General features: G+C 38.6%; 1 long non-coding RNA gene across 2 annotated transcripts; it reads left to right on the plus strand.

Annotated features, from left to right (window-relative positions):
* The first annotated feature begins 2,310 nt into the window (after positions 1-2,310).
* LOC118240908 lies at positions 2,311-8,832 on the plus strand. Of its 2 annotated transcripts, none has more exons than XR_004775698.1 (3): positions 2,311-2,659; positions 6,149-6,454; positions 8,365-8,832. It is a non-coding gene; the product is annotated as an uncharacterized LOC118240908 (long non-coding RNA). The 2 variants fall into 2 exon arrangements; XR_004775699.1 differs by having other exon boundaries at positions 2,489-2,516.
* The last annotated feature ends 5,226 nt before the right edge of the window (positions 8,833-14,058 follow it).

The raw sequence follows: 14,058 nt of genomic DNA on the forward strand, positions 1-14,058 counted from the left end.
ATCAACATTGACTAAATCAACTTTTATGACTGTTTGTTTATGCCCATTTGCAACTTGTCATAGCAAAGCCTTGCTTCTTATTTTAGATGTTTCAAATCAAAAAGCTAAAATAAGAACACATTAGTGATTTTGATCCAGCTGGTCCACCTACATTAATGATCTGCACACTGTGCAGTTTTCAGAACGATAATGTAACGCAGAAGCAGACAGGACTTTACGCACATGTGTAAACGAAAGTTCTTCATTTGCAAAACAGGTGGACACAACGGCAAAATTAACCAAATGATGCAAACTAAACACTGATTAAATGGAACACCAAAAAGGGAGAAAAAACGATACAGGAACTGTGCAGAAACAATAAAATTGTGATGTAACATTTAATACTAAGGCATCAAAGCTCGTATCGCACTGTGTACCGAAGCCTGTATCAGTTACTATTAGCACTAAAGTGAATAATACCATTAATATTACCACTAAAGTTACTAACAACACGTGACTAATGAAGGTCAAAGCTTCAGATGTCACTGAAGCACAGGATGAGGGTGAGACTGTTTCATAAGTTTGGCACTGTCCTATAACTTGGAAGCTTTATCTTTTTACTAAAAAAAATGGAAATGCGCTAATTATAGAAGGTAAAAGTGAGAGTAAACGTTTCATAACGCCAACCTGTTGTTTTTACATAAAAGGGAACAATGATTTTACAAAATTATTTCAGAATTTAATTACTAAACATCATTACTGATCATCCATTTTTTTTAATGACATATGAAGGCGGTGCAGTGTTGTATTGTTTATAGTGCTGCGCAGTTTTGAATCTATTTGCTGCTCTAATTTCTGAAACACCACCAGGGTCGCTGTTTTGTCACCAGCTTTCAATGCTCCAAAGCTTCGAGTCCTTCAGCAGTACAATAAGGAAGAACCTCAAACGCTTCACAGGACTTCGTCTGCACATCATTACCAAGAAGGAAGTTAAACAGTAAACACTAGAATAACGAGCAGGCTAATAACGTTACCAAACAACAATAAACTCACGGGAGGACGAGAGAGCGCACGTTCAAAGACCCACAGCCAAGACGATAAAACAAGGGATATTTATACAAAGATTAACGAATGCAAACTAGACAAAGATGAAAACAGTGACAGGAAAACCAAAACAAAGAAGCATGTGTGTTAAAAACCTGAGAAATTCTTACTTGAACTGCACAAGATATTTGTTACAATTAAAGGAGTATTTGACCATCACTGAACTAAACGTTACTGGTAATGTGCACAGATGACAGCACAACAACAAATATAACAGCAGAAAGTCTACAAGTAACTCAGACAACCAAGACTTTGCTAGTGTGGATACCTAAGAAAACCTTAAAGCTGGATTTATCATTTGCAGTGGGATTTGGATCAAATACCGTGTTTTTACATGATGTTATTACATTAGTACTGACTGTGGCCTTAGGTGTGGTGTTAAAGATAAAATGTGAGGAGAAAAACTTCCATTTACTTTATTGAAGGCCTTCTCTGCATAGCAGTTTCTAATATGTGGAGTGAGGTGTGACGTATTTGTCATGGTTGGCCGGGCAGCCAGAGGGAGGGACACGCCCACTCCTGCTAGGGATCACACTAAACACCTGCCTCATTCCCAGTCTCCTGCCTACTAATCACCTTCACCTGTTCCTTGTTCATTCTCTCCATTTAAACTCACAGGTCCCGAGAGAAAGCGCTGCACATTAGTGGCCAGTCGGACTGCTCACTCCCAACGTGTACATCGCTACAAGGACTATTGGAACAGAGTAGTGTTTGTCGTTACTGGTGGTATCGTCACATATTGAGTGGAAAATAAAGAGCACTTTGGTGCAACCTTGCCTCTCACTTCCTCTGAACTGCCACCGTCACAGTATTAGGTTAAGTAGTCTACCCTGTTAATGGCTGAGTGTCTCCTTTGATGAAAGCAGTTTGATCAGGATGGATCAGTGATGGAATAATATGTTCTAATCTAATGGCTAATGCTTTGCTAATTTTTTTTTGTTTTCATATTTATTTCACTTTCCAACAGATGATAGAGTTTTACTTAGAGAGAGGATTTCTACTTAGAGATGTAGATGTAAAAAAAGAGCAAAATGATTCCTGTAAGAGTCACAATATTCTGTACACTGTTTCTTAATTTCATCAGTCTTATTAATGGTCCCTACAATTCCTACCTTATGCTGGTCTGAAGTAAGTAATTAGCAGCCGGTCCTCTCTAGTGGACCGAACCACAGCGCAGATTTCAGTCCCACTTAACAAATAAAGTCAACAAATTTACTTTATTCTCCCTTAACCTGGGTGGACAAGACATATTTGGAGTCCATATTTTGCTCCTTTAGTTTAGAACAAAAGCTGCTAACATTGCTAACAAACACTGGAAGCCAACAGCAACGATAGCTAATAGGATTTGTAAATAAGTCAGATATCGAGCTACATGTCCTCAAACCTCATCTAGGTCGCGTCCCGGTGCTGTTTCTTCACTTGTCTAGTTCACAGTGAGTTATACGACACACCGACTAGTCTGGGAGACATTTATTAACACTTGGATGCGGTTTGACCGGCTTGAGAGAAGTTTGTGGGCATGGATTTACGAAGGCTATATTTGAGTTGCTGTTCACTTCGAGTGTTTGCTAGCAAGGTTAGCATTTAACAGCTTTTGTTCTAAACTAAAGAGTTCTGTCGTTAGACAGAATCTGGGGTAAGTGGTGAGCTGCTGCTCTCTGCTGATCCCAGATATAAATACCTTTATGTAAATGAATGTATGAGGATGACAACACCTGTAGAGAGAAGGTAACACTCAACATCAGCAGCGTGGAGCACAAGGAGCAGATAAACACACACCTGCATTCTTACTGAGTTACACACACACTACACACAGCTACAGCAGGACTGCTGATACACACCGTACACACTCTTCAATACAGTCTACTAAATGACTTCACAGCTACACTTATAGTGGAGAGGAAGTGTATTCAGATGAAACTCTGACAAACTAAGGTCAACACAACACACACCAAATATAGAGATGCGGTAGGTTTTGTACGTCCTCTTTCTTCCTTATCAGTCAGTGATCTATCAGATATTCTCACATTGTCAGTGAGGACGGTCTCATTCTTAGTTAAGTGGCTCCGTCCTTTGTCACAGAGACACGATGTAGAAGCTCAGGGGGTGAGACCCAACATAACCTCCCTCACTGCTGTTTGGTCAGTTCATTTCACTACGACACCCAAAGTACTTCTAAAGGCTTATTAATGAAAATAGTGTAACGCTTCTTACCTGGAGTGAGGAACAGGTGCTACGGGGTAACCGCGATGCGTGGAGTTAACATGGAGTGACACACACACTGGTGTGGGCAATCTGAAATACTTTTATTCTCTCCTGGACCACTTCAAGCCAGGTCACACGGCTACCATCACTGTATTTATACGTAAAGGAAACAGTAAAAAGCACCGTACAGCGTTACCAAAGAAAAAGGAGTGTTGAGAAGGCGAGCAGAAAGGTGACGGTGCTGACGGTGCTCTCTCTCTCTCTCGACATTACACACAACTGTGTCTCTCTCTCTCTCTCTCGACATTACACACAACTGTGTCTCTCTCTCTCTCTCGACATTACACACAACTGTGTCTGTTACAACAGCAGGTGGAATTAGGGCAGCCACAGAACTGGCTACCTGAGACTTTAAAAAAGTTTGAACAGATGTTTAAAGGAGTATTTAATTTCAAAACATTATTTTTATACATAATGCAGTGCATGAAACATAAGTCAGGGTGTATTTTAATTGCACATGTTCAGTTTGAGTAGTGTGGTTCAGTTTCAAATTTGATATGGAATTTGTTTGCAGGAGTAACTTGTTTGTTGGCCAAAAAACTGGTCCTCACTCTGTAAGAATGTCACTCCACCACTAGAGATGTGAACTCTACTCACACCACAAATGTACTGTTGCTTTCAGCTTCTACATATCAAAAGCCTTTTCTTGGTCTGTACAATAATGCACAGGTTAAAGGTATGAATTATGTAAGTCAATAAAAAAATACATCAATCTTATAGAAGGAAAATTGGACTTTTTAAAAATAGGCCCTGGGCCTACATGGCACTGTGTTTACCGTCCCCTCTGCCCTGGTGGCACAATGTTTACCATGCCCTGGGCCCTGGGTGGTGCTGTGTTTACTGTGCACAAACTCAGGCATCTGAATGGTAATAAAGGTTTTCAGTGAGACCTGAATGGGTCTTCATTTGTTTTGACAGACCAATCATAGCAGTCTCTAACACACCAGTCAGGGGCAGTTATAACATTAGGCATGTTGGTGATATTTGTCATTGTTTCATACACATATTACTTAAGTTATGGAAACTATGTGAATTCTAAAACAGATGTGGCACTCTCTGACTGACCTGTGACTCATTTATAAATCAGTCTTGGAGTTCTTCAAATCAAAGTTTATTTATATAACGCTTTTCTACACAGATGTTGTACAAACAGCTTTACAAATGCCAAGTCCAAGCTCCCAGTGAGCAAGCCAAGGGCAACAGTTGCTAGAAAAATCTCCCAAGAGGAAGAAGTAAGAGGAAGAAACTTTGAGAGGAACCAAGACTCAAAAGGGGGCCCATCCTCCTCTGGCCAACAATGGTCACCACTATAATAACAATTTAAAAAGAAAAATGAATTTAATAAGTGAAAAAATAAGCAATTAATGTCTAGTCCAACTTTCTAGAGGTCCTGTTATCCTCCCGAGGTGTGCATTCCCGGTGTGTTGTCTTGTATGTTGATTCACTATGATGATCTGATCACAGCAGTTGGTGCAACATCCAGGCCCCTTTGAGTCTGCCAGGGTTCAAAATCAGATTTATCACCTCTGGTTTGGTGTCAGATAAAGTAATAAGAATCACAGTAACACTGCTTCTAAGCCAGTAACTAGAGGGGCCATAATTGTAAAAATATGTATGCAGTTCTGGTTTGATCATTTGAGCAGTAACTAAGTCAGAAATTACAATGTATGGTAGCTAGGTCTGACATTGAGGATTTTTTTTAATGTTTGTGCATTAGAGAGTAAGAATTTTAGTTCTTTTTTTCAAATTTATTTGATCTTATATGACTTAATGTCTGTACTGGATCTGAAAACCTCCTTGTCCTGTAACAGATATCTTAACTTTATTATATATCTCTAGGATTAGGTAAAACCATGCATATTAAAAGTAATATGTTTTAAACCATTTTATTCTTAGATTTAGTGCTTAGACTTTTACCAAGGGCCAATCCCCTCTCATTTTTCCTCCTACTCCTTGTTTTCAAGTGTCATCTTGCCCCTTGGGATTGAGTTACAAAACATTTTTTCAATGATTCACAGGGGATTCTGAGAAACACTCAATTTGGAGTGGGACTATGAAAACCCTCAGTTTGGAGGGCCATTTAGCCCTAAGACCTCACCCTAGCCCTCTATCAGACACCCAACCCCTACTCATGAACACTGCATATGGAGGGCCAGGGCTAAGTGGTAGGGTCAAGGGGTGAAATGTGATTGGGCCCAAGTGAAGGTGTATGAGGCACAGGAACATGATAAATAATGATGTTACTGGGGGCCACAATGACTGGATTTAAACCTCTGTGCTACCTGGGCTGTTTTTAAAAAGAAACACACATGGTCTGAGCGAGCTGTTAGTCGTGGTTTTAGTCCTTGTGGTTTTAACCAGCAGTTTTTAGTATTAAGTGTAATGGCTCATAGCAAAGGCAGAGTCTAATTATAACTGATCACCCAGGCTCTGTTTAACTGGCTTGTCAAATATCTGTCAAATACACAATAAATAGAATAATACAAATGTTTACACTTTATTACAAGAAAAAAGGATTTGTGGTGGAGGAGACATAAACATCCATAGTTTGAAACACCATTCATTACCAAAAAGCAACCCGCTCTATTGCTGATTTTATGTATTTATGCTGTATGATGTTTGCTGTATTTATGCATTTTATGTTTATAAAGTATCATGACTACACTATAAGTAGCATATGCAGTATTTGTCCACCAGTAAACTGGCTGTGTTACATGGCTGCTTTAACGGCAAGTTGTCAACAAGGAGGCTTTTTCAGCCTTCTGGTGGTTTCTCAAGCCTCTTCTTTCTTCCCCCATAGACACCCCCACACTGAAACCACAACATGCATGTCTGGTTCACAGAGGCAACAGGGGCCCTGTGGGCTCTGTGAAACTACACAATGAAAAAACAGACCTCAGGTGTTCTCAGGACTCACAAGACACTACATTACTGTAGTGACATCCTTGCAGACTTTAGTGAAGTATAGCTGAGAGAGTTCTGGACTGAGTTCTGGAGTCAGTGTGTGTCCACAGTGGTGGTGGAGTTCTGGGTGTAGAGTTGTCAGTGTGTGCTGGTGTCTCCATAGTGACAAAGCTGCTGAGTTTGTGTCTTCTCTTCACTGAAGGTGAGTGTGAAATTCTCTTTAATGCTGAATTGCATTAAATTGTACATTTATTTGTTAATATAAAAATGTTATTTAAGCAAGCTGACCTTTTTCGGGTAGAACTGGAAAAATGTTTTGCTTAACAAATAATTATTAAATATTTCTGCATATCTTATGATTCCATCTTATGAAGTCTGTGTACTTTTTAATATAGTTAAAATATAATTGTCCTATATTTCCTGGTATACGTTTCTATAGGCTACACTGTAGTAAAGAGTAGAAGACAATTACATGTTATTGCTTTAGTATGTCTTTGTCTCCATGTGCTTTTGTATGTTTTAGTTTGTAGCTCCTCCCCTGCTCTGCCCCTTGACATGTGTCTCATGTGAGTTTTGTCTCTTACCCCTCCCAGTAATTGTTCCCAGATATTCCCTGTTTGTCTCCTGCTGTATAAACACCCTAATGCTAATGTCTGCAGTCATGGTCAGTGTATGACCCTACTTTCATGTAAATACTTGTGTCATGAAATAACTCAGCTCAGTGAATACATCAAATATAACATACAGGCTCCACTTTTACAGCAGTGTTCTTAATCTATTAGTGGTGTGAGAAAAATATGGTTTGTGGACTAAATTGTGGTAGAAAAGTATTTGATATGTGTATGGCATCTTAAAGTAAGTATGTGCAGTTTTTAAAGTCAATAAACATTTTGCTCTCAAAACACCTTATGAACGCCCCAGAAGAAGGAGGAGACTGTTCTGGTCTGAGAGCTCAGGATGTCTGACGTCTGCTGTGGTTTCATTTCTCACAGTTCCAACCAGTGGGCAGTGGATACCAGATCAGAATCTAAAGCCCATTTTAGACCAGAAGTGACAACCGTGCTGCTTTGACACCTCTGCAGCTGAGCTGTGGTCACACACTCACAAGCTCAGTTTCCTTCTAGTCTATTTCTTGCCTTATGCCATGACAGGCTTATCAGTGGTTTCTAGCTAGAAATAGTACAAAATACTACATTTATTCTGTAAAGTGTAGTTTAATAATCAAAACAGCACAACTCTGACTGCTGGGTCTATTCTAATGTGAAATTGGGATAAAGGATGATGTTTTAAACACAGACTAAAACTAGGACTAGGCTCCAGTGTGTTCTCAATGGCAGGTCCAGTTTGAATTTAATTTAGTACAAAACAGGTTTAGTATGAGTAGGACTGGTATGGTTACTGATAATTTGGGTAATATTGTGTACTGTGAGGAGAGATGTCAGTACTTCACTGAGAAAAGGGACTGCTCATGTACTACCCAAACCATGTCCATGTTCAAAGGCTGATTAATAGAGTTTATAAAAGTTCAAATAGGTTCTTATTGTGAGTAATGCAGGTTTTTGTTGTTTGTTTTTGACTCATTCAGTGAATCCAGAACTTCATATTACTCACAAAAAATCTTAAAGAACTTTTCTGCATAAGCAATGGTCCACAACAAATTATTGTGATGTGGAAACTGAAAAAGCAAACAAAAAGCAGGTCCTCTCACTATCTAGAAATTCTTGAATGTGGGTGTGGGTGTGTTTGCATGCTTATAGTCTCTGGAGACATAAAGCAGACAGCATTCTGTAGTGACAGTGCATAATAGTTCAAAGTATATTTACCAATAAAACAAATTTGATACAATGAATAAAATATTAAGTACACAGGACATCATAGGGTAGTGCAAACATAAAATATATCAAGCCATGAAAAAGTAATGCAAAAATTTGTATGTGCGCAAGCTTTGAGGTGATTAACTCTATAAACTGCATTTTAAAACTATAAACTTAGAAAGAGGAGTTTGAGAATAAGAGTGAGGGGATAATATGTCTGTTTGTTTCTCTCCTCTACATCAGACTCCACCCCCTTTGCTTTATAATGAGCATGTGTGTCTCCTATATGGTTTCACAGATGCAGCATCATGGTCAGTGTGGGGTTGTGGGATACATCACAAAGGAAGAAACAACCAGAGTCCTCACAGGTCAAAGGACATGATGGCACTGTGTGTGGTTTTGTATGTCTCTGTAAAGCTGGTGATGTGAACTTGAAAAGAAACATAAGAGCTCTGGCCAAGTTCATTTGTTCCCAGTTCCTCTCTGCTGGGTGGACATTAGGGTCTGGAGTACTGAAGTAATGCTGTGAGAGTTCTGGAGTCAGTGTGTGTCCACAGTGGTAGTGGAGATCTGGGTGTAGAGTTGTCAGTGTGTGCTGGGAGGTCAGTGGTGTTTCCATAGAGACAAGGATGCTCAGTTTGTGTTTTCTCTTTACTGTACTTCCTCTCACTAAAGGTGAGTGTGAAATTCTTTCTTAATGCTGAGTGACATGAAACTGTACATATATGTGATAATCTAAAAATGTTATTAAAGTGAGTTGAATCATTCAAGATTTATTTGGCCAAATTAGAATCATAACCTGGCTGGTCTTAGAATGAAAAATATGATTAAAAGGTCTAGAATGCAAACAGACTATATCTTTGCATGAAGTAAAGTTTATTAATCAAAAATAAATCAAAAAGTCAAAAGATGTTATTTCAGAAAATGAAAAGACAGGTTGGGGAAAATGAAGGGAAAAAAGAAATACAAAATAAATTGGTAAAAAGAGCTGGGAAAAGTTAAAGAGTAGGGCTAATTTTGTTGGAGCGCTTGGCACAGGACAAGGTGCTTTTTATAGCCTGCCATGCTCGTCTGAAGAAGATGCGTACTCTCTTCAACTTCTTGCATTCTGAGCCTTTATATTTGAAATAAAAGTAGAATTTTTAAACTGGTGTCCATGGAGTGGATGTATGTAAACTCTGATTATTGATGTGGTGCTTTGATGCTACTCACCAGCTGGGGTGTTCTCCACTTTGACTGCCTCTGTAATAGATTCCCCTACTCCACCCAGATCCTCTCTTACATCTACAGATGTTGTTTTTTTCCCCAAAAAATCAATACAAATGCAATTACATAATAAAGTACAGGCACATATTTAAAGTGAACAAACATCATGTCCTACTGTGTGTTCTTAATGGAAAGCTAGATTTATGCAAGAAAGTACATCTGCACCTTCTACATGGGCGCTGTGGTCCAAAGAGCAAATCTCTCCCGTTGACTCTGTGATCATAAAGTGTTCAGCAGTTCTGCTCGGGATGGTATGAACCTCCTTACAGTCCTCCTGTTTCTTGGGTGCGAAGTGATAAATAATCAGTGATGAATTGTAAAGGAAATGAATCATCCATTGACCACGCCTGGGCAGTGGAAACTCCACTAATGGACAGCATATTTTGGACTACCATCTGTACAAGTCAGGAAAGTGTGAAGGCTAAATAAATAAAACTGTGGTTACAGTCTATATAAATCATTAAAATTATAGTATAAAATGATGTAGACACTTACACTTTCTCCCAGATTGGCCGAGTAATGCTGCTTAAACCCAGCAATGGTAGCAGGGTCTCTATGACTCTTGTGTCTTCTGGTAATGATATTAGTAATGAACTTGTACCTTGGCATCTAGAAAGGGCAGAAGAAAGCTCTATTGTATTGAATGATAATAAAGCTGTTTACTTTCTTTTAAAAAGTCATAACAGTTTGCATGTGTTTTTGGACAACAAAAAAACCCCTTTAATTTTTAAGAATTAAAGCTTTATTCCTAAGAAGTAATTGAATTTGAAATGAAAATTAGGCTTTGATTACAACACAATTTTCTACAAAACAAGACTTATTTTACATGCTGCATTTGTGCGCAAGATTACTTTTGTACCCCAGTTTCATATCTCTATATGGAAATGAGCAATCAACGCCTGTAGACTTTATTGTTTTATATACAGTTATTATGTAACAGAACAAATGGCCACCCGTAGCTCAATTTCTTCTACAAATGTTAATAAATGTGAAACAAAGGTTGTCTGTTGTCCGACAGTGCATAATGGCCACACTCGTGGTCTTACAGAGGCTTTTCTAAAACAAGCGCATAAGTCACTTTCCCTTGTCTCAGTCAACGTATTTCATCTAATGGAGTTCGGTTACCCGAATATTTTCAGCTACGCCCCATTTAGTTAGTTCATTCTCTATTCACTTATTCCGCATTTTAAAATATTTGTGCGGTCCGTTAAATTAAACAGCTGTGACGGCCCGAGTGCCGCAGGTCCCACAAACTCGCTTGACGTAGACAGACGTTTATTAGACGAACACGAATAACGAACACAGTGGCGCTCACACGAAACAGGCAAGATGAACATGAGCAACATTGAACACAGCTTACAAACATAAAGTGCACCACGTACGTGAACATTAGCGAGAACCACAGGGATACACGACCAACCGGGGTTTAACACACACAGACATTAGGAGAATAACCCGGTGCAGGTGTGTGTGACTACATAGTCGTGGTTTCACACAAGACCATGAACTCCCACTGCAGGCGGCGGGCCGTACCACGTGACTAGTGGGGCGGGGAGCTCACTATCAGCCCACTAATTAGTTCTCCGTTCAGTCAAAAGTTCTCCATCATTAAAATGTGTGTTCTCATTTTAAATTCGCATATTGGCTACTTGTTTATAATACGATTCCCTTATCAAATATTTAGTATCTAATTTGGGAAAAAAAAAACTGCCTTTGTAGATAAAACTAAATTCTACTTACGTTTTGTTTTCGTTTCTCAGTACCTCTTATGCGTGAAGAATTGTTTGTAGTCTCTGTTGATGTTTTGTCTAAAATGATCGTCATCGGCAAATCCACTCAATAAACTGATCTGGGGTCAGAAATAGAATGACAAATTATGACGTAATCGAGCGCTAAATTTTGTTCAGTGGCTGTTTAGAACAATGACAGAAGTGCAGCTGAAATGACATTATAGTCTCATATTATAAATCACATTTTAAAATCATTTCCCCCTCTTTACGCTATCATTTTGTTATCTGGCTCAGATTAAAAAATCTAAATAAATAAAGTAAATATAACCTATACATGTAAACTATATATTAATTAATTAGTAATCATTCCACATAGGTACAATTCACTCACTCTGTATTCGTTATAATCCAAAGTCATTTGAACACTCATTAAGGATCAAAATGCAACCTAAACAACAACAATAATAATAAAATCTTAAGAAATTATACCATTTTAACTGAAAATTAGGCTTATTGGTCACAATACAATGTTCAACAAAACAAGGCTTATCTTTATTCTGGTGTTTCAGTACCAAGGCTACGCAGTTATGCAAACACTTTCTTGCATAATATATGCTTATATTATGAAACTGAACAACTAGACAAACAGAATTAAATGCTCCGTTCATTACTGCTTCAAATGGTTTATTATTTTTTTAAATATATTTTTTTAAAGTGCAGGATTGTAGCCCCAAAATAACCTGCATGTGGTTTTACAGGGGCTATTCCAATATGTGTTTTATAACACAACATTTCGATCTCATCTTCACAAAGGTTAATTACTGCTGAAAAGAAAAAAAGGTTAGCATACATTTTAAAAATGTTTCTTATATCTTATAAAGAACACCCAACCAAACAACCTAGCTACAAAGAGACAAGGATAAAAAACACTACATGTATTATATAGGCATACAGATTTGAAATTAATGTGGTGAGTGCAGTGGACAGGATGGAGTCTAGAATTCATCATCTGTTGAGGCATCCGTGGCAACATCCTCATATGGGTCTTCAATGTCTTCATCAGTCTCACCATAACCTGCCACCATTAGGTGGTGTGTTTCTTTCACAGCTACCAGGTCTGTCTTCAGCTCCTCAGGCTTTGGGAATACAACACTGTGCAGGCCACGGTAAGCTTGAGCAGAAATTCCTGAAGCGTAGTTTAACAAATCAAACTGGGTAATAAAAAAAATCTACAATCTAACAACCAAACATCACACATCATTAAAAATAAACACAAACAATCTTACATTCTGAATGCAAGATTATATATAATCAGGCCATAAACACAACATGAATGAACATGAAATGATCATATTAATAGGGGTTTGAAAAGTAGGAGCCAGTGAAGAGTCAGGTATGAAAGCTGGGAAACATTCCTAAAGTATCTATAAATATGGCCCTTTGTAGGAAAGATCATCTGTAAAGCAGTTCAAGAACATATCTGTAAGGCAGGCTTGAACCCAGGTCACCTAAGTAACGAGACCAATAGCCTACTGGGTAAGCAACAATGCTTTTAACAATGGTGGGTCCCTGTGCAGAACAGTTAGATCTTGGATCAGGTAAAACAAAAGGTAAATAACTAAACACCATGCCGAGCGTGGAAAAAGGGAGAACAAAGGACATGACAGGAAAAAATGGAAACGCAGACGCACTGAGGAAAACCAAACTAAAACTTCCCAAACAAAACCAGAAAACAGGGAGGAACTTGAATGGCTAAGGGAAGCCTTGGGAGAGAGACAGACTCCAGATGGAAAACTGGAGAGGGGAGGGAACACATAAAAACACAAACACCCTCACAGACAAGAAGTGAGGTGTAGCACGAGGGCTCACAGACTTCAATACCCAAAGCTAGTGGCTAGGAGCTTGGATCAAAACTTTAGCAAAGACCCAGCACTGAATGACGGGGTCACGGGGCTTTTATAAGGTCTAACCCAGCTGTGGGGTGTTAAACCTGATTAGTGTCGTGGTTGACTCGAGGCCTCCCTCTGGTGGCCGGAGGGGCCTTGGCCTGGTGCCAACCCTTACAGTATCCTATATGAAGTGAACTACATTAAGAAATTAATTGTTGATGTCACTTACTATTATTATTGTTAGTAGTAGTAGTATTTAGTGGGGAATCATTTTATGGTGTTGATTGGAGAATACTATTAAACAAATGAATCTTACCATCAGTAGTAGTTGATGAAATTAATAACTTATAACCATTTGGAGATGTCATTGTTGTAGTAGGTTTAGTTGAAGCTGTTGGACTTGATGTGTCAGAGTCCACTGGAGTAAGATTTACAGGTTTATATGGAGCCTCTGCAAGAATAGAAAAGTGTGGTCAGTTATAAGTATGAACTCTGTTTCTGTACTGTTCACTCTCACTGGAGATCACTTCCCATGTTTTTCTGTTTGTGTTGTATTTATACCAGGTGAAGTTCTCAGGTCTGGTGTGTATATCAGTGCAGGAACAGGGCAGCAGTACTGAATCTCCTGCGTATACAGTGATCTCTGTGATCCTGTGATGTTCCAGTGTACAGCCTTCAGCTACACCAGTTGAAGTCCTTCACTATTAATGTCTTCAGCACATGTGTGTTTCAAATTAAAAATTCAGCATTGATTTTCTTTTTGACATGGCTTAACTATCTCAAGCACACAGTGAATTGCTTTAAGCACATTATTATATGCAGAAAGCCTAATTATCTTTTACATACTTGTAAGTTACACTATACTGCTACTTCCTTTAACTAGTAGAGGGATTGTTGAGAGTAAGATTTACTCCATCACAGTATAACGATTGCTTACTTTGCTCTATTATGCTCTAGCGCTGCAGCTGATATGCATGAGATTTAACTGCACCACAATAATACATTGATTTCAAGATTTACGACCGATGGCAGTCTAAAAAGCAAATCGTAATTGTTCAAATTCTACCTTATATGTTCAGATAACATGGAGTGCCTCTTATACGTTAT

This window comes from Electrophorus electricus, unplaced genomic scaffold (genome assembly GCF_013358815.1).
Source record: "Electrophorus electricus isolate fEleEle1 unplaced genomic scaffold, fEleEle1.pri scaffold_103_arrow_ctg1, whole genome shotgun sequence".
NCBI classification, from domain to species: Eukaryota; Metazoa; Chordata; class Actinopteri; order Gymnotiformes; family Gymnotidae; genus Electrophorus; species Electrophorus electricus.